The 20745-nt window shown below is 44.4% G+C and overlaps 2 non-coding genes across 2 annotated transcripts; one reads left to right on the forward strand and one right to left on the reverse strand.

The window, feature by feature from the left end:
- Positions 1–9189: 9189 nt before the first annotated feature.
- Positions 9190–9261, forward strand: trnaq-cug (transfer RNA glutamine (anticodon CUG)). The gene has a single exon. It is a non-coding gene; the product is annotated as a tRNA-Gln (tRNA).
- Positions 9262–20334: 11073 nt separating this feature from the next.
- trnaq-uug (transfer RNA glutamine (anticodon UUG)) lies at positions 20335–20405 on the reverse strand. The gene has a single exon. It is a non-coding gene; the product is annotated as a tRNA-Gln (tRNA).
- Positions 20406–20745: the final 340 nt, after the last annotated feature.

Raw genomic sequence — 20745 nt, forward strand, 5'->3', positions numbered from 1 at the left:
ATATACACATCAACTTTCTATTGATTCATCATCACAATTCATTATGACTCAACTTTCTTTTTAATAAATGCATAAACACATCAACTTTCTTTTTCATTAAAAGGACATAACACTGCTACTTAGCAGTTCCCAGTAATTACTACTTCCCAGTCCCCACCCTCGCGGTAATTCCACTTGTGGTGCCGCTTTCCAAATCCAAGGCTCACCTATTCCCCCATTGTCACAGGGCCATATTTTGTCCTTGCTGTTTTTCTGCCATTCCATAGTGCAAATCTTGCTACACTTTGTATGGCTTTTAATCTTGTCAAGTATTATAACAACGTTTTGATACCAGGAACCCAACGAGTTTTCCAGATCATTCGTTTTTTTGCAACAACTTCTCTGCGGTAAAATCTGCCAGCCATGTCTCTTCAGTCCGTTGACAGTTTGGGCAACGGGCCTTCACGTGCATCGTTAATTATTTACATTCAGTAATTGTTTTTTTGCTTGTAGCGAGTCTCTCGGGTTCAGAGGGTTGGCCATTTAGACTGTAAACAGTATGTTGGTACACCTGGTTGTTAATGTATAGGAAGGAGCTCGAAATTTGACAGTATTGACTGAAGTGATAGGCTTTGAGTTACATGGGGATCCACACTTTGCATTCAGTCTTGTAATCACCACACAATTAGGATCACTGAAATTTGAACTTGTGTTGCTGCAGTCAGAGTATACAGTGCTCATCCTGAATGGGCCAGTATAGTGCATCAGAATGGCTTGTTGAATGACCTATTACTTTGGATTGTCATATATGGGAGGGGGAGTGGGCTCTGGTCCACCATTTCTGTGTAAAAAACACTTAAGAAGTCTCTGGATGACAGACAAAACATCTGTGGAGGACCTTTTACCAAGTCCAGTTGCCCTCAACCTAGCACTTTTAGGGTAATAGCATGGATCAGGAACCAAAATGGACACATCTGACTCAATCTGGGCATTTTATATGGCAAAATTTGACACGTTTAGATCATGAAGACAGTTATCAGTTTATTTCCCATCTGGCAGGGACATTTCTGGATTCAGGTGGACATTGTGGACAGAAACATTGGTGGATCTTGATTCCCACCATAGGATTTGGCCTGCCTTGTGCACATTCCCTTCACATCCCGTGCAATGTATTGCCATTGTCGAGCACATTGTCACCCTGGTGACTTTCTTCATGTCTCCATGTCTCCATATATTTGGACTGACAGTTGAGAAACCTTCCCTTGTTAACTATGACATGGATGACGGAGAAACTACTATATCATGACAAGTTTAATATAATATATTATATATATATATATATATTATAATATATATATAATTTTTGAGACAGGTCCTACTGAAAGTCCGATGAATCAGTCAGAATGGCCGAGCGGTCCAAGGCGCTGCGTTCAGGTTGCAGTCTCCACTGAAAGCGTGGGTTCAAATCCCACTTCTGACAACCCCTCTCTTCATCTGGAACTAATGTGAGAGATGTGATACTGGGAATAAAGTACTTAGCAGTTCTTTGTTTTTTAAGGGGAAATAATGTGCGCAAGAAATGCAATTTCAAGTAAAGTGTTTTGTGAGCATTTTCAACAGATATAATTCACCATGTGTTTGTACACAGTAGACATATCTACTGCTGTATTCACTGTCTGTGGCAAGTCCTTCAAAACCTGTTCTTGACTTGCTTTTTCCCCACATCCTCTGAACGCTTAGCTAACTAACTGACTTAAGTTGGCCAATAATTGTTGTGATTGTTATGTGCCTATCACACATGTGGATATTATGACAAAACTGCCTAGCAAACCCTTGCAACACTTTTAAAGGTTTCCATGGTGTAATGGTTAGCACTCTGGACTCTGAATCCAGCGATCTGAATTCAATACAATCTGAGCTAACAGGCCCGGCTTTTTAACTGTTTAAAAGAACAGATGTCCAGAAACAATTAAGGCCAATCGAGCTAAATTGGCCAAGTTCTGGATGAGCTGGATGAGTTGTACACTTTGTGTAAGTGGCGTGTCCAAACAAGAAGATGGAACATGATGGAAAGAGATGTAAAAAAAATGTAACACCACACATACACACACACATACACACACACCAACACACATACAAACACACATACACACACACAAAGACAATTGTACGGCAATGGTCCAAAAAAACCAACGAAACAACAACAAAGCAACAACTACAACACCTCGAAAGGGCACCCCTGCTCGTCCACCGACACGTCGGCGCCCGGGTTGTAGAGGTGAGGCAGCTGCCGCGTCCACTCGTCCCACACTTCTCGTACGGCCGCCAGTTTGTCCGAGGCTTGGCGGGCAGCTCTCGACTTGCGGTCTTCGAATCGCAACAGTCTAGAGTACGCGTGAAACTGCTTGATTGGCATTGTGGCGCGGAAATGGCCCTGCCTCTCTCCTCGTGCCACAGGCTCTCCTCTTTGCGGGACCGGTAAACGCCCGCGAGGAGCAGCAGCCCGAGTAGGCTTGCAGTCCGTGACGTGACGTCCACTCGCTTTCTACTTGCCGGCAGTGGCACATCTCCTTTGACCCTCGAGGTTCGTGCGACCACAACCATGTCTTTGATTTGCCGCGTGACAAACAGGCCAAACGCAGACACTATGTCGTGGACGTGTTCCGCGGCGTACTCAGTGGGTCCCGGGCGCTGTAGTAGCAGCGCGGCAGCCGCGTCTGTCGTGTCCTCTTCTTGGTCGGGTTTGTCTTTTTCGGTGGCGTGGCAATGGTCTAGGGACACTGGGATGACACGTTTTCGAGGACAATTTTACAATTTTACTTTGCCATCATCCCTCCTCTTGCCCCTCTTCTTCACTACCCTCTACTTCTTCTTTTTCTTCTTCTTCTTCGTCGTCTTCTCCTACTTGTACTTCTTTGTCTTCGTCTTCTTCTTCTTCTTCTTTTCTTCGTCCCTTGCATGTCCACCCTCTTCTTCTTCTTCTTCTTCTTCTCTCTTCTTCTTCTTCTTCTTCTTTCGCGTCTTGAACTTAAACATCCACTTGGCCTTGGCCATCATCTTTGTCGTCGTCGTCGTATGACGACAACAAGAAGACAAATGTGTCTAAAGTGTATATTGTGTGTGTGTGTGTGTGTGTGTGTGGTGGTGTGTAATAAAAAATAATTAGTAGGCTAATGTCAAGCCTTTAGTTTTCTTTTTTTAACCTCCCTTTCCACTCGCCTTTGCCTTTCCTGTTTTTACTACAACTACAAGCCACTGGCCAGAATCTCAGGGACTCAAAGGCAGGACAATGGAGGGTAGCAGAACTAATACGACCGATTGAGTGTACCACGGGTCCCTGGGACCCAAAGGACAATGTCAAGGGTCCCCGTGTCCTGAAGGACAATGCCACGGGTCCTTGGGATCCGCAAGGCCAATGCCACGGGTCCTATGGACCCAAAGACAATGTCATGGGTCCCGGGGACCCAAAGGACCACGTCAAGGGTCCTTGGGACACAAAGGACAATGCTACGGCTCCCTGGAACCCAAAGTACAACGCCACGGGTCCGGGGACTCGGAGGACAACACTATGGGTAAAACTGCACGGGTCCCCAGGACCCGAAGGACAACAAAAGGGTTAAGAAGCGCCTGGCTAGCTCAGTCGGTAGAGCATGAGACTCTTATTTTCAGGGTCGTGGGTTCGAGCCCCACGTTTGGCGGTGGTGTTTTAGAGAGTGGGAATGCCTGAGTTCTGTACCGTATCAGGTGGCTGTATTGGGGAAGATCGTCTGTCAATCGCAAGATTAGCAGTTCCATCCCAGTGTAAAAATCCCTGTAATTTACCAGACTAAAATGTGCCTGCATTCTACGATCATGGCCTGTGCTGACCTCCTGTTCCTCAGATTAAACTATAGTCTGGTGATAATGCATGTTCAAATTCTAAAACTTCAACCTATTGTTCTAGAAGTGCAGCTTAACATTCTAGAACTGCAGCTTAAAAGAAGATGATGTGTATTTTCCATTAATTCAAAATAAAGTTGATGTGTATGGCATTAATCCAAAATAAAGTTGATGTGTATATGCATTAATCCAAATAAAGTTAATCAAAAAGAAAGTTGATGTGTATGCATTAGTAAGTAGACCTTGTGGCGTGTATGTGTGTGTCTGTGTGTGTTGTGGGCTGCTAAATGTCAAGGGCTGGGAGGAGATGGATGCAGAACAACGTGGTAGTACACTGTGTGTGTGAGTGAGAGAGAGAGACAAATATAAAAGCTTCAAGTAGACTCTAATAATATAATCATATTGTTTCTTCCACTTATTAAAATATCTGACTTTATTGCCACTATCTGTTTCTGCTTCTTTTTGATTTTGATTTGAGCACTAAGCACCTCTCTCCTCCTTCTCTCCATCTGCATGCAATCTCATCCCATTAATGCATGTTACTACTCAACTTCTTCCCTTTCCTGGTCTTGTGCTCTCTCAACCCCGTAGTCTTGAGACCGGGTCCGGTTCTTGGCCAATGCAGTTTTCCTTTACATCTTTTCGTAATTAGCTTTTTTTTGCTGACATTTGTGAAAACATAATGTGGCCATGCGGACTGATTGTTTTCACTGGTGCAATTTTGACCCAATCAAGCATTGGTGGTTCAGTGGTAGAATTCTTGTCTGCCGCGTGGGTGACCTGGGTCCGATTCCCAGCCAATGAACTTTTCCTTCACTACTATTTGGAATTAACCCCTGCACAAAAGGGGCATGTTTGTGTGAAGGCAAACAACTTATTCTGGTCGACTAGATTTCAGTCATGCATGTTAGCTCCATTTTGTTTGTTGGTGCACTAGGCACCCCAAGAGATGGGATCCGGGGTTGCTTGAAGACGGCTAAAATTACCTTTTGCTGACACTTGTGAAAACATATGTTGCCATGCAGACTGATTTTTTTCAGCGGTGCAGTTTAATGTGCGTCAAGCATTGGTGATTCAGTGGTCAAATTCTCGCCTGCCACGCGGGAGACCTGGGTCTGATTCCCGGCCAATGCAGGTTTCCTTTAGTACTATTCTGAATTAGCCCTTGCACTTAAGGGGAATGTTTGTGTGAAGGCAAACAGCAAATTTCTGGTGATGTTAACTTCTAGATTTCAGTCATGCATGTTAGCTCCGTTTTGGTTGTTGGTGCAATAGGCAGCCCAAGAGACTGTTATCCGTGTTTGATGGAAGATGGATTAAATTACCTTTATGCTGACAATTGTGAAACCGTACTGTGGCCATGCAGACTGACTTTTTTCAGTGGGGGAATGTATACCGCGTCAGCATTGGTGGTTCAGTGGTAAATTCTTGCCTGCCACGTGGAGACCTGGGTCCGATTCCCGGCTAATGCAGCTTTCCTTTACTACTATTCGGAATTAGCCCCTTCACAAAGGGGAATGTTTGTGTGAAGGCAAACAGCTCATTTCTGGTGATATTAACTTCTAGATTTCATTCATGCATGTTAGCTCCATTTTGATTGTTGGTGCACTAGGCGCCCAAGAGTCTGTGATCCGTGTTTGATGGAAGATGGATAAAATTACCTTTTTGCTGACACTTGTGAAAACATAATGTGGCCATGCAGATTGTTTTTTCAGAGGTGCAATTCAAAGCATGTCAAATGTTGGAGGTTCAGTTGTAGAATTCTCACCTGCCACGCGGGAGACAGGACAAAATTCCCGGCCAATGCAGGGCCTGTTGCACAAAAGCAGAATAAAGATATACAGGATAAGTGAAAAAGCGCCTCTTGACTTAGTGTGTCGTTGCACGTTTGCCGAGCCAGGATGAACAGGTGAAGCTATGTCAATCCAGGTGTAGATAGCTGGGATGAGTGCACGTTCACGGCTTTCTCAAATAGACCATGGGATCGATCACAGATTTACCGATGAAGAATTGAGAAACGCATGCGCCATATGTTTCACCCAATGAGCAGCAGCTTCTAATGGAAAGTAACGAGGAGGGAAGAATATATAATATGCAAAAAGGGAAATACGGCTCAAACGGAGAGAAAAAGCCCAACATAGTGGACCCGATTGAATGTGTATGGTTGTAAAAATATCTTCTTAGCCTATAGTCACTCCACATTTTTACAAAGTTGTAGGCTACACTGTGTTTTAATAGCTTACCATGTAAAGCACTATATAAATAAAATGGATTATTATTTAGCCTTTGCCTTAAAAGTGAGCAGAGGGAATTAATGTTCCTTGGGAAATGGACCCTAGGGACTCTAGGCTTAATTTCAAACCCTTATTCACAACGTGAGAACATGTTTTACAACCATATGCACAAATCTCTATAAGCTGTGTCTAATACTAAATATCTTTATACAATTAATGTTCATACCGAACAATCAGAATGGGCCAAAAACTAGAAAAGAAGTAAGTGACTTCAATATATGCTGTGTGCATATATGTAAAACAATGTGTATGTTTTTTTTTTCTTCTTCTGACAAGTCACAGCATTAAATAAAAAGATTAAGAAGCATTGTGGTGTTCCCGGTGTGATGAATGTAAACTACACTATATACAGTACGTATATAGGCCACGTCATTGGTCCAGGGATGTGAGACTAATTGAGAAGGTTATGAAACCAATGTAAGCTATAATAAAACATTAGGCCTACATATTACGGAGTAACACAAACTGTCCTTTATTAGAGAAGGACAAGCAACAAAATGAATCATGAATGTATTGGTCTCTGACCAGTCTGCCATTGATATCATCTTGGAATATCGCTACATTAATATCGTCACACTTAATCTCTGGAGCGCGTCCTGTATAAACCTGAAGCTGAGACCACGGACGCTGCGCTGCTCATCTCTACTTTTACAGAGAGAGTGGACACTGACGCGACTCGCAGGTCTACTGGCAGGCAATAGCCACCGGCCACCGGCCACCGGGCACCAGGCACCAGCCACCGGGCAGCAGCCACCGGGCAGCGGGCAGCAGCCACCGGGCAGCGGGCAGCGGGCAGCGGCGGCCACCGGCCACCGGGCAGCGGCCGCACGCCAGGCAGCCTCGACATAGTACCGTCCCACCGGGAAAAGTGACAAGTAGGCTAATGCATGTTAATAAAAATAAAGCAGAGCACATGCAGAAGACAACGCAATAACTGTTAAACATGTTTATTTCGGATCAGAGCTGCAGCTGATTTGACACATGAGACTCCAGGATTAATCTTAGCCTGGTTGTTAGCCTGCTCTGGACCAGGCTAGCCGCAAAGAATGAATCTCCATGGTTACTTGGCTGGGCTTAATTCAATCTGGTTTCGTGCAACCGAGTCCAAGCTAAATTCATCCAGGATACTTGAATATCCCGGCTTGATGCCTTATCCTAGTTTCGTGCACAGGCCCCTGGTTGTTAATGTAATTGGAAGGAGCTCCAAATTTGACAGTATTGACTGGAAGTGATAGGCTTTGAGTTACATGGGGATACACACTTTGCATTCAGTCTCGTAATCACCATAAAAATTAGGGATCACTGAAATTTGAATTTGTGTTGCTGCAGTCAAAGTATACAGTGCTCATCCTGAATGGGCCAGTATAGTGCATCAGAATTGCTTGTTGAATGGTCTATTAACTTTGGAACCCCTCTTTCCCCACAGCTTTCAACTGTCAGACATGGGTGGGGGAGTGGGCACTGTGTCAAACCCTTTCTGTGTAAAAACAACTAAAGAAGTCTCTTGGATAAGAGACAAAACTTCTGCGGAGGACCTTTTACCAAGTCCAATGTCCCTTGGCCCAGTTGTGCACTTTTGGGGTAATAGCATGGATCAAGAACCAAAACGGACACATCTGGACTCATTGTGGGAATTGTACGGCAATATATGACCATTTAGACCATGAAGACAGTTATCAGTTTATTTCCCATCTGGCAGGTTTATTTGTGGATTCAGTTGGACATTTTGAAGATAATTGCACAATGTTGACCCAATTGTCAGTCTATTTCCCATCTGGCAGAGACATTTCTGGATTCAGGTGGACATTGTGGACAGAAACATTTGGATCTTGATTCCCACCATAGGATTTGGTCTGTATTGCACATTCCCTTCACATCCTGTGCAATTTATTGCCAATGTCAAGCACATTGCCACACTGGTGACTTTCTTCCATGTCTCCATGTCTCCATATATTTGGGCTGACAGTTGAGAACCTTCCCTGTTAACTATGACATGGATGACTGAGAACCTACTATATCATGACATGTTTCATTCACTATATTATAATTTTTGAGACAGGTCCTACTGAACATTTGTTGGATCAGTCAGGATGGCCGAGCGGTCCAAGGCGCTGCGTTCAGGTTGCAGTCTCCACTGGAGGCGTGGGTTCAAATCCCACTTCTGACAACTAGTGTTTCATCTGGAACTAATGTCTGAGTTTGATATTTTTTTACACAGAAAGGTTTGGACACAGTGCATGTGTTGTCAACACATGTAAAGTTACTGACTGTGATTTAACTGAGGGATTCGGTGAAAGTTTCTTTTGTTTTGTAAAACTTTGGGTTGTGTACAAAACAGGAGAAAAGGGTTCTTTGTTGCATCCAGGTTGTTATGTATAACAGATAAAAAGTGCAAATTGACATCATTCCATCCAATACGGGCAAGATGGGGTTGACAGATAGATTTTAAATCCACACAAATAAACAGTCAACATAGCTGTTTGCAGGATTTCCGTAAAATTTACGGAGATTAAACTGGGCCGTATAGTGGAGACAGTCCTACTGATCAGCTGTTGGATCAGTCAGGATGGCCGGGCAGTCCAAGGCGCTGCCTTCGTGTCCCAGTCTCCATTGGAGGCGTGGGTTCAAATCCCACTTCTGACAATTAGTGTTTTCATCTGGAACTAATGTCTGAGACATGATATTGGGAATAAAGAACTTAGCAATTCTTTGTATTTAAGCGGAAATGAATGTGCGCAAAACTCAAAACTCAATGGTAAGTACAGCATTTTGTGAGCATCTTTATTGTCAACACATGTGAAGTTACCATGTGTTTGTACACAGTAGACATATCTACTGCTGTATTCACTGTCTGTGGCCAGTCCTTCAAAACCTGTTCTTAACATCCTCTGAAAAATTAGCTAACTAAATGACTTAAGTTGGCCAATAATTGTTTTTTTTTTTCTTCATCTTCATTGTGATTGTTGTGTGCCTTTACTAGCATACATGTGGAGATTATGAAAGAAACTGTCTAGCAAACCCTTGCAACAGTTTGAAAGGTTCCATGGTGTAATGGTTAGCACTCTGGACTCTGAATCCAGTGATCTGAGTTCAAATCTCAGTGGAACCTGATTTTAAGTTGTATGTCTGCATTAGCTTAAGTTAACTGTAATGTCTTGTTGTGTTGTAATATCCATAGAGATTCGTGGTGTAGTATGGAACCATTATCCTGACTTTTATGTATTATGAAACTTATTGCCACCTGTCTTGCCAGGACTCCCTGGAAGAAGAGTTACTGTAGCTCAGTGGGATTGTACCTGGTTAAATAAAGGTTAAATAAAAATAAAATTAATCTGTAATATGTCCAAACATTCCTCTCTTCATTATTGACATACTGAAAGTCGGCCATGTTTAATTGGATGCTCTCCAGTTATTGTTGTTTGGTAGATTAACATTATATTTTCCTACTTGGGGACTTTTCATTTCATTTCATTTTCATTTTCTATTCCTGGTTGTATTTTTCTGTGACTGCATGTGGTTTTAAATCTGTTGGAGTTTCTTCAGACTAAAGCAAAGACACTGATGATGTCACACGTAAAGGACAGCAACCTGTTTCCAGAGGACACCTAAAGAATGACGGAGCAGCAGGAAACAGAGCAGCTCAAATAGCAAACAGCTGATTTATTCATCTGACTCGTAGAATAACGCCAATGATTGACTTGTTTTAATGGATCCCTACAGAGATAGACCTGTTATTAAAGAGGAACATCCTTTAGTTTAGATCCTTTAGTTTCCAACCAGACCAGAGTGGTGATTGTAGGAACAGTGGAAAGATGAACCAAGACGGCTCTACATATATATATTTCTTTTTCTATTGACTATAGTTGTGTTTGTTATTAACAGAAATCAACCTGTCAACATTTCTATTCATCATAAAGTTCCAATATAAGTTTTTTACCGCCAGTTCAAAATGGAGCTGAACACGGAGGAGGATTCCTCCCTAATGGCCGCTCTGCTCTGCTCCGTGCCCCCGCTGTCCGGTAATAGTTAAAGCAGATAAAAACCTAAAGAACACTCAAAAGCTTCAAGATAAAACTTACTTAAGGAGCTTCTTCATTCACGTTCAAGAGAAGGCCTGTTTCCAGCCAGACTATGGATTGATTCATGAAATCGCTGTTATTAATATGTAGTCATTCCAAAAAATGAGATTTGCAAAACAAAACTATATGAACACGGTGACAAGCCTGGGAAATATTTGTCATACGTGATCAAAAAGAAATCAGACTCTCAAAATATAGCATTCATTAACGACAGGAATGGCCAACAACTCTTTGACTCAGATGATATTAACAACACCTTCAAAAGATTTTACAAAAATCTCTACGAGTCTCAGATCTCTAATGACACTACAGAGCTAATGGACACCTTTTTTTCCAACTTTAACCTTCCTTGTTTGACAGAAATCCAAAAATCAACATTAGACAGTCCTATATACCATTAAGGAAGTCACGGAAGCCATTGGAGGTCTGCAGTCTGGAAAAACAGCAGGGCCTGACTCTCTTATTGTAGAATTTTACAAGGAGCTCATCACCCTACTGGTCGAACCGCTGCTACACATGTTTAACGACTCTTTTCGAAAAGGTCACTTGCCCATGTCATTGAGGGAAGCCAACATATCTCTAATACTTAAAAAAATAAACCACCGGAAGATTGTGCCTCGTACAGGCCAATTTCCTTATTAAATGTAGACTTAAAGATCCTTTCAAAAATATTAGCGAAATGTTTGGAGATCCTACTCCCCACACTTATCAATGAGGATCAAACTGGCTTCATTAAGGGACGTTGCTCCTTTAATAACATGCGTAGGTTGCTCAACGTGATCCAGCTCTTCAATCAAAGTGCAATGCCTGGTCTAGTTGTTTCCCTAGACGCCGAAAAGGCATTTGATCGCGTTGAGTGGTCATATCTTTTCTACGCTATGAGAAAGTTTGGCCTGGGGAAAAATTGTTAATTGGATCAGATTACTTTACAGCGAGCCTTGCTCACTGTTATTACTAATGGTTTACGATCGCCAAATTTCCGGGTGCCAAGGGGAACACGCCAAGGCTGCCCCCTATCGCCCATGCTTTTTGCTCTGGTTATGGAGCCTCTGGCAGAGGCGGTGCGGACCCATGGGGGATATGTGGTCTGACCATTGGGGAGAGACAACACAAGATTTCTTTATATGCTGACGACGTGCTCATATTCATCTCAGGAGGACTCTATCCGCATCTCATAGAGACCATTAACAGTTTGGGCTTTTCGGGCTATAAAATCAATTTCAACAAATCTGAGGTCATGCCACTAGGCACATTAAACGTCAACCATCTATACCTGCTGGCTTGATATAGAAAGCTCTATGTCCAGGTTCCCTTTAAAAAACTTACTTTTTTTGGGAAAAAACTATACTTTAAAAACGTACTGCAGTAACCCCATTACTATTAACACTGTGAGGGCATGGCAAATGGTCCAAAAACTTGAGGACAGGTTCCAAATTATATCTCCTCTTACACCTATTTGTGATAACCCGATGTTTCTACCTGGCGCCATGGACTCTGGCTTCAAAATATGGTCAATAAGGGAATTCGTACGCTTTCTGACTTGATGGAAGGTAACACATTATTATCATTCTCCCAACTATTGGATAAATATGATATTGGGAGGCAGGATTTTTTTCGTTATTTGCAAATAAGAGATTTCATACAGAAAAAAACCGCACTCGATGTGGACCAAACAATTTCAGTGTGTGAAAAAAGCTTTTTTCCCCCAGGGTAAAAACTTCAAAGTCTTTTACAACTTGCTGAAAGAGCACCCCTCACCAAATACATTTCACCTAAAAGTTTGGGAAAAGGAATTGCAGTGGGCAATAAATCAGGAGGGATGGGATGAGGTTTGGAAGAATGTAAAGTCTTTAAGTATCTGCAATCGGGTTAAGTCCATACAATTTAAAATTTTACACCGTGCGCACATTTCTCCTTCTCAGCGAAGTAAATTCAATGCAAGCCTCTCACCATTTTGTCTAAAATGTAGAGTGGATATTGGTAGTCTTACACATTGTTACTGGTCCTGCAGGGAAATTCAACATTTTTGGCATATAATAAAATGTGAATTAGATAAGATTTTCTCTGTTTGCACACAATTTAACCCATTGTATTTACTACTTGGTTTAACCGACGCCGGTATTACTGGTAAATATCAGCATCAACTCTACAGAATGCTTACTTTTTGTGCAAGAAAATGTGTGGTATTGAATTGGATTTCTGACAAGTACCAAGTAAATCACAATGGCTAAATATAGTACTGGACTTTATATCTCTGGACTACTTGACGAGCAAACTGCACGATAAAGAAAATAACTTTTATAAAGTTTGGAACCTTTTACTTCTTATGTAGGTTTTGAAACTTCGGTTCTTCTTCGGAGAGGATTTGTAATTTGAGGATGACCGAATTGTAAACATCTGAAATGTTTTGGTATAGACCATTTGTTTTCCATTGCTGTCTTTTTTTTTTCCTTCTTTTCTCTTTGGTAGGTATGTATATGTGTGTATGTGTACGCATATGCTCGTATATAGGTATGTAACTCTAAGAGCTGGATTGTTCTCTTGTTCTTGTCTTGTATTGCATTTGTTTGTCAAAACGTTGAAAACCAATATATAATTAAAAAAAAACAAAAAAACCTAAAATTCATAAATTTAAATCATAAAATTTTAAACTCGTTATTTTTGTTAATAGAAACTCATTTCTGATAAAGAAACTTAACATGTAAACTTTCAAGTGTTGATCCCAAAGTGATCACCTTTTGTGCAATTGTTTTAGTTTGGAGGCATGCATAAAGTAATGGCAAAAAGAAACAGTTGTGCTTCCAGGCAGATTAAATCATTCATAGCTTAGAATTTATCAGAGAAGTATGGTAAATTGGTTCAGTTTAATATCACCACAGATTGTAGGTACATGCAGAAACATGTCAAAGGCACATCAGGTTGACAAGGTAACAGGCGTCAGGTTGGCGGCCTGGTCGCCCAGCGTCAGGTTGGCGGCCTGGTCGCCCAGCGTCAGGTTGGCGGCCTGGTCGCCCAGCGTCTGGTTGGCGGCCTGGTCGCCCAGCGTCTGGTTGGCGGCCTGGTCGCCCAGCGTCTGGTTGGCGGCCTGGTCGCCCAGCGTCTGCTTGGCGGCCTGGTCGCCCAGCGTCTGCTTGGCAGCCTGGTCGCCCAGCGTCTGCTTGGCAGCCTGGTCGCCCAGCGTCTGCTTGGCAGCCTGGTCGCCCAGCGTCTGCTTGGCAGCCTGGTCGCCCAGCGTCTGCTTGGCAGCCTGGTCGCCCAGCGTCTGCTTGGCAGCCTGGTCGCCCAGCGTCTGCTTGGCAGCCTGGTCGCCCAGCGTCTGCTTGGCAGCCTGGTCGCCCAGCGTCTGCTTGGCAGCCTGGTCGCCCAGCGTCTGCTTGGCAGCCTGGTCGCCCAGCGTCTGGTTGGCAGCCTGGTCGCCCAGCGTCTGGTTGGCAGCCTGGTCGCCCAGCGTCTGGTTGGCAGCCTGGTCGCCCAGCGTCTGGTTGGCAGCCTGGTCGCCCAGCGTCTGGTTGGCAGCCTGGTCGCCCAGCGTCTGGTTGGCAGCCTGGTCGCCCAGCGTCTGGTTGGCAGCCTGGTCGCCCAGCGTCTGGTTGGCAGCCTGGTCGCCCAGCGTCTGGTTGGCAGCCTGGTCGCCCAGCGTCTGGTTGGCAGCCTGGTCGCCCAGCCCAGCGTCTGGTTGGCAGCCTGGTCGCCCAGCGTCTGGTTGGCAGCCTGGTCGCCCAGCGTCTGGTTGGCAGCCTGGTCGCCCAGCGTCTGGTTGGCAGCCTGGTCGCCCAGCGTCTGGTTGGCAGCCTGGTCGCCCAGCGTCTGGTGGCAGCCTGGTCGCCCAGCGTCTGGTTGGCAGCCTGGTCGCCCAGCGTCTGGTTGGCAGCCTGGTCGCCCAGCGTCTGGTTGGCAGCCTGGTCGCCCAGCGTCTGGTTGGCAGCCTGGTCGCCCAGCGTCTGGTTGGCAGCCTGGTCGCCCAGCGTCTGGTTGGCAGCCTGGTCGCCCAGCGCTGGTTGGCAGCCTGGTCGCCCAGCGTCTGGTTGGCAGCCTGGTCGCCCAGCGTCTGGTTGGCAGCCTGGTGGTCCGCCAGCGTCTGGTTTGCAGCCTGGTCGCCCAGCGTCTGGTTGGCAGCCTGGTCGCCCAGCGTCTGGTTGGCAGCCTGGTCGCCCAGCGTCTGGTTGGCAGCCTGGTCGCCCAGCGTCTGGTTGGCAGCCTGGTCGCCCAGCGTCTGGTTGGCAGCCTGGTCGCCCAGCGTCTGGTTGGCAGCCTGGTCGCCCAGCGTCTGGTTGGCAGCCTGGTCCCCCAGCGTCTGGTTGGCAGCCTGGTCGCCCAGCGTCTGGTTGGCAGCCTGGTCGCCCAGCGTCTGGTTTGCAGCCTGGTCGCCCAGCGTCTGGTTGGCAGCCTGGTCGCCCAGCGTCTGGTTGGCAGCCTGGTCGCCCAGCGTCTGGTTGGCAGCCTGGTCGCCCAGCGTCTGGTTGGCAGCCTGGTCGCCCAGCGTCTGGTTGGCAGCCTGGTCGCCCAGCGTCTGGTTGGCAGCCTGGTCGCCCAGCGTCTGGTTGGCAGCCTGGTCGCCCAGCGTCTGGTTGGCAGCCTGGTCGCCCAGCGTCTGGTTGGCACGGTCGCCCAGCGTCTGGTTGGCAGCCTGGTCGCCCAGCGTCTGGTTGGCAGCCTGGTCGCCCAGCGTCTGGTGGCAGCCTGGTCGCCCAGCGTCTGGTTGGCAGCCTGGCCCCACAGCTCTGGTTGGCAGCCTGGTCGCCCAGCGTCTGGTTGGCAGCCTGGTCGCCCCGTCTGGTTGGCAGCCTGGTCGCCCAGCGTCTGGTTGGCAGCCTGGTCGCCCAGCGTCTGGTTGGCAGCCTGGTCGCCCAGCGTCTGGTTGGCAGCCTGGTCGCCCAGCGTCTGGTTGGCAGCCTGGTCGCCCAGCGTCTGGTTGGCAGCCTGGTCGCCCAGCGTCTGGTTGGCAGCCTGGTCGCCCAGCGTCTGGTTGGCAGCCTGGTCGCCCAGCGTCTGGTTGGCAGCCTGGTCGCCCAGCGTCTGGTTGGTTTCGAGCCGTTTGGGGCCGTTCAGGGGCATTGAACATCTGCAAGTTTTTGAATAGCTGCCTCAGCTTCCACTTCATTGGTTTCCAGTTGTGCTGAAAAATATGAAGAAATCGTTAAGTCCCAACTACCCTTTACAATAATACTGTAAAGAATTTACCATAAGGCTTCTTCGTTTTTATTAAAAGCAAAGCAAGTATTAAGACTTCCCTTTTAAGACTTTATAGCCCCAAAAGACTTCATTGGTAATTAGGCCAGTTAAGTTTGCTTACAACATTACAGAATCTGAATTGAGATTAAGCTAGCACAGCAGTTGTGTTCAGTGCTGCATTCACTTGGTTTGGGAAATTCCACGATCTATACAAAGCTACCTTAGCTATTCTGTTGCTTTTGAGAGCAAAGCCACACAATATAAAAAGAGTTTAATCTTAATTTATTTTTCATGTAACTGTTGGACACTTGCAATATTAGACATACGGTGTGAGTGATGTGGCTATAGGCCGAAGTTGAGTAAGCCCAATTGTTGTATTCAATAAACACATGAATGTCTGATTAATTAAGCCAGCTTTATACCCACATTGTATGGTCAAAATAGTTTAAACATGGGTTGGAATCCCCATTCCAAAAGCCAGACAACTTAACCTTATTTACTACATTGTGCCACAAAGAACCTCAGCTGTAAAAACAGTTGCGGCATTTTCCCATTATGGTTTCACAGAACCTGCTCACCTTCTTTAGCAGCTTGGATCAACTTGGACTCCATTGACTGGAGAAGTGCGAAGGCCCTCTTCATGGAGAGATCATTGGGACACATCTGTGGCAGAAAATAAATTCAGTTAGTGTCCGTAAGAAGCTCTTGAAAGAGTCTGTCACTAACGTTCTTACCTCTAATCATTCTCCTCTCCTCTGCAGCTCATCATCATGTCTTTCTTCATTTGTGCCGCCAACTGGCAAACTCAAGCCTAAGGACAATGCAACTGCTGTTAATCAAATTTCTGCTGCTATTTGACGGCACATATCATGAACTTGTTCCAGCTAAATTTCACTTCAGTAATTGTGTAATTTACCCTACTCTTTACATTTGTTATACTCCACTACATATTTGAATACAAGCTTGAAACAGAAGAAATGTAACAACCTTTGTTAATCCAAACAGTCAGCACACAAACAACAAAGACCCAACAGCTGCCATCACTCCCCAGTCACCAAGGAACTGGTTCCTGTGCTACATGCCAGGTAAAAACCCATCATGCAGGTAGCACAGCTGTTGCTGATCAGCTCTGATTGGCTCTCTCTGCAGAGTCAGTGATAGTTGAGATTCAGCCCATGAAAAATGGGAATTTGGAAGCAAGGGACATGTACAGACTATATTGTAAGAAGTCCAGGAAGTTGTGTTTTTTTTACAAGAAAGAAAGTCAATGATGTTTGTCTGAACACTGTTAGACTTTTTTTTGTAAATTTGCGTTAACTTACTGGTAACGTGCTGTGACTTCCTGATTACAGTATCATAACTGTACATTTTTTTTTTACAGTATAATACCCTTACTGTAACTTAGTTTTTACAGTAGTAAAAATATCCTTGTTTTACTGTTTAAAGAACTCCACAGTGGCAAAGCCCCAGGATTGATTAAATTCGTTGAGAAATATTGTAAGGAGAGGCTGTCTTGGTTGACATACCTCTTTAACATTGCGTGGAGGTCTGTGGCAGTGCCTAAGGAGTGGCAGACCAGGGTGGTTGCTCCCCTCTTCAAGAAGAATGACATCTGCCCATTACAGGAGTATCACTATGCTCAGGCTCCTTGGTAAACTCTACTCCAAGGTGCTGTACCAATGTATGTAACATTTCAGCAGTTGGCAGTGGTGGGATTTGAACCCACGCCTCCAGAGAGACTGGAGCCTAATCCAGCGCCTTAGACCGCTCGGCCACACTACCTGCAAATGTTACTTCCCCAAATCGTGACAAACACAAGGAACGTAACTAACGGTATGCTTGTTAATGTTATTGGAAAAAAACGTTTGCAAGGGAAAACACATAACTTAGATTACCTAACTACAGCTCTGATTTATACAGGCCAATGTTAGAGATTGTACAGATCTTTCTGCAGACCTTCACCGGCTAAATACCAATTCCCATACCAGGAGTTGAACCTAGGCCACTTGGGTGAAACCAGGAATCCTAACCGCTAGACCATATGGGACAGACCACATATTAATAACAGGGATTTCATGAATCAAGTCATAGTCTGGCTGGACACAGCCTTCTCTTGACGTGAATGAAGAAGCTTCTTAAGTAATTTCATCTTGAAGCTTTTGAGCGTTCTTTAGGTTTTTATCTGCTTTAACTATTACGGACAGCGGGGGCACGGAGTAGAGCAGAGCAGAGCAGCCGTTAGGGAGAATCCGGAGATACTGAGATTTGAACTCAGACCACTGGATTCAGAGTCCAGAGTGCTAACCATTACACCATGGAACCTTCAGAAGTGTTGCAAGGGTTTGCTAGACAGTTTCTTTCATATTATCCACATGTGTGATATTAAAGGCACACAACAATCACAACAAAGATGAAAAAGCAACAATTACAGGCCAACTTAAGTCATTTTGTTAGCTAAATTCAGAGGATGTGGAAAAAAGCAAGTCAAAAACAGGTTTTAAAGGACTTGCCACAGACAGTGAATACAGCAGTAGATATGCTACTGTGTACAAACACATGGTAACTTTCATGTGTTGACAAGAAAGATGCTCCAAAACGCTGCACTTGCAATTGCGTTTCTTGGGCACATTCTTGTCCTCTTACATACAAATAACTGATAAATTCTTTAATCGCGATATCATGTGTCAGACATTAGTTCCAGATGAAAACACTGGTTGTCAGAAGTGGGATTTGAACCCACGCCTCCAGTGTAGACTGCGACCTGAACGCAGGTCCTTGGACCGCTCGGCCATCCTAACAGATCCAACAGATGTACAGTAGGACCTGTTTAAAAAATTATAATATACTAAATTAAACATGTCACTCTATTGTATTCTCATCATCCATGTCATAGTTAACAAGGGAAGGTTTCTCAACTGTCAGTCCAAATATATGGGTTCATGGAGACATGGAAGAAAGTCACCAGGGTGGCAATGTGCTTGACAATGGTATGGCATTGGAAATAGACTGACAATTGGGTCAACATTGTGCAATTATCTTCAAAATGTCCAACTGAGTCCACAAATAAACCTGCCAGATGGGAAATAAACTGATAACTGTCTTCATGGTCTAAACGTGTCGAATATTGCCGTACAATTCCCACAATGATCCAGATGTGTCCGTTTTGGTTCTTGATCCATGCTATTACCCCAAAAGTGCACAACTAGGCCAAGGGACATTGGACTTGGTAAAAGGTCCTCCGCAGAAGTTTGTCTCTTATCCAAGAGACTTCTTTAGTTGTTTTTTACACAGAAAGGGTTGGACACAGTGCCCACTCCCCCACCCATATCTGACAATTGAAGCTGTGGGGAAAGGGGGGTTCCAAAGCTAATAAACTATTCAACAAGCAATTCTGATGCACTATACTGCCCAAAGGATGAGCACTGTATACTCTGCCTGACTGCACAACAACAAGTTCAAATTTCAGTGATCCCTAATTTTTATGGTGACTGAATGCAAAGTGTGTATCCCCCATATAAGTCAAAGCCTATCACTTCCAGTCAATACTGTCAAATTTGGAGCTCCTTCTGATTACATTAACAACCAGGTGGCTCCTCAACATGCCCCCACCAACATACTGTTTACAGTCTAAATGACCAAGGACATTACACCTGTAAGCTTACTTTACACTAGATGTTGAAAGTTGAAAGGTTGATCTTTTTCACCTGTGCTGTGGCTTAAAACAGGTTCCACTGAGATTTGAACTCAGACCACTGGATTCAGAGTCCCCACCCATTTCATGACAACCTAACCCACTTCCAGGTTAAATCCTGTCCACTTCCGGTTTCCAGATCAGATACAGATAATTCATATGGTTACAGATACAGATACAGCTGTACTGCTAATCTTTATTAAACACTTCTTGAGTTAACCTTCCACTTTTTTTTGCCTTTTTACGTACATAACTACAGCTCTGATTTAATACAGACCAATGTCAGAGATCGTGCAGATCTTTCACCAGCTAAATACCAATTCCCATACCGGAGCTGAACCAGGGCCACCTGGGTGAAAACCAGGGTTTTCTACTATTAGAAGTCTTTAAGAGCAGCAACCAAGACCTTTTGGACACCACTTAGGCCAAATGAATGTAAAATCAAACCAACTGAACGCTTTCTCAGATCTACTGATTGTAGTCTCCAGAGGACTCCTTAAGAATGTATGTAAAGGTTATTTAGGCAGAATCCAGACTTCTAGACCATATGGGACTGACACGTTGAATAAAACTGTGATTTTATGAATACTCCATAGATATGCCAGGAACAGGGCAAATAAATACATATATGACTTGTTTATAAACCTGCAAGAAGTCTGGTATCAGATAGTCACATTTTCTCCACCACCATGTCTAGTTAAAGTTTAACAATGTTTGATCATTGAGACATATATTGTCTATGTATATCATTACATGAGTTAGGTTTGGGAAATGGATATCAGGGCATATATAGCTCAGGGTTAATACAGCTCCATTTAATACAGGACCATGACACAGACTTGCTTGCCGCAGACCTTCATCGGCTAGACATTGATTCCCATACCGGAGTGAACCCGGGCCACCTGGTGAAAACCAGGAATCCTAACCGCTAGACCATATGGGACTGACTACATATTAATAACAGGAAATGATTCATGAATCAATCATAGGCTGGCTCGAACTAGGCCTTCTCTTGAATGTGAAGAAGCTTCTTAAAAAGTTTATCTTGAAGCTTTTGAGTGTTCTTTAGGTTTTTATCTGCTTTAACTATTACCGGACGGCAGGGGCACGGAGCAGAGCAGAGCGGCCGTTAGGGAGGAATCCTCCCCGGGTTCAGCTCCATTTTGAACCTGTAAGCTCACTTTAACTAGATGTGGAAGTTGAAAGGTTGATCTTTTTCACCTGTGCTGTGGCTTAAAAACGGTTCCACTGAAATTTGAACTCAGATTGCTGGATTCAAAGTCCAGAGTGCTAACATTACACCATGGAACCTTTCAAAGTGTTTGCTAGTGTTTCTTTGGCAGTTTGCTTTCATAATATCCACATGTGTTATATTGAAGGCACACAAAATCACAACAAATCAGAGAGCATTTAGGGATATAGCTCATGGTAGAGCGCATGCTTTGCATGTATGAGACCCGGGGTTCAATCCCAGGCATCTCCAACAAATTCCTTACTGTAACAGACCTCAAAGAGCTCTTATTTCCGATATGAATAATGCATCATGAATTAAAAAACAATAAATTGTATGTTTAACTTAACAAGTTCTCTACCCTCTGCAACTTTTACCCATGTCCGCTTACATCCTTTGACATTGAGCAAATTTGTATAG

The sequence above is a fragment of the Etheostoma spectabile genome, unplaced genomic scaffold (assembly GCF_008692095.1).
Source record: "Etheostoma spectabile isolate EspeVRDwgs_2016 unplaced genomic scaffold, UIUC_Espe_1.0 scaffold00570095, whole genome shotgun sequence".
Classification (NCBI taxonomy): domain Eukaryota; kingdom Metazoa; phylum Chordata; class Actinopteri; order Perciformes; family Percidae; genus Etheostoma; species Etheostoma spectabile.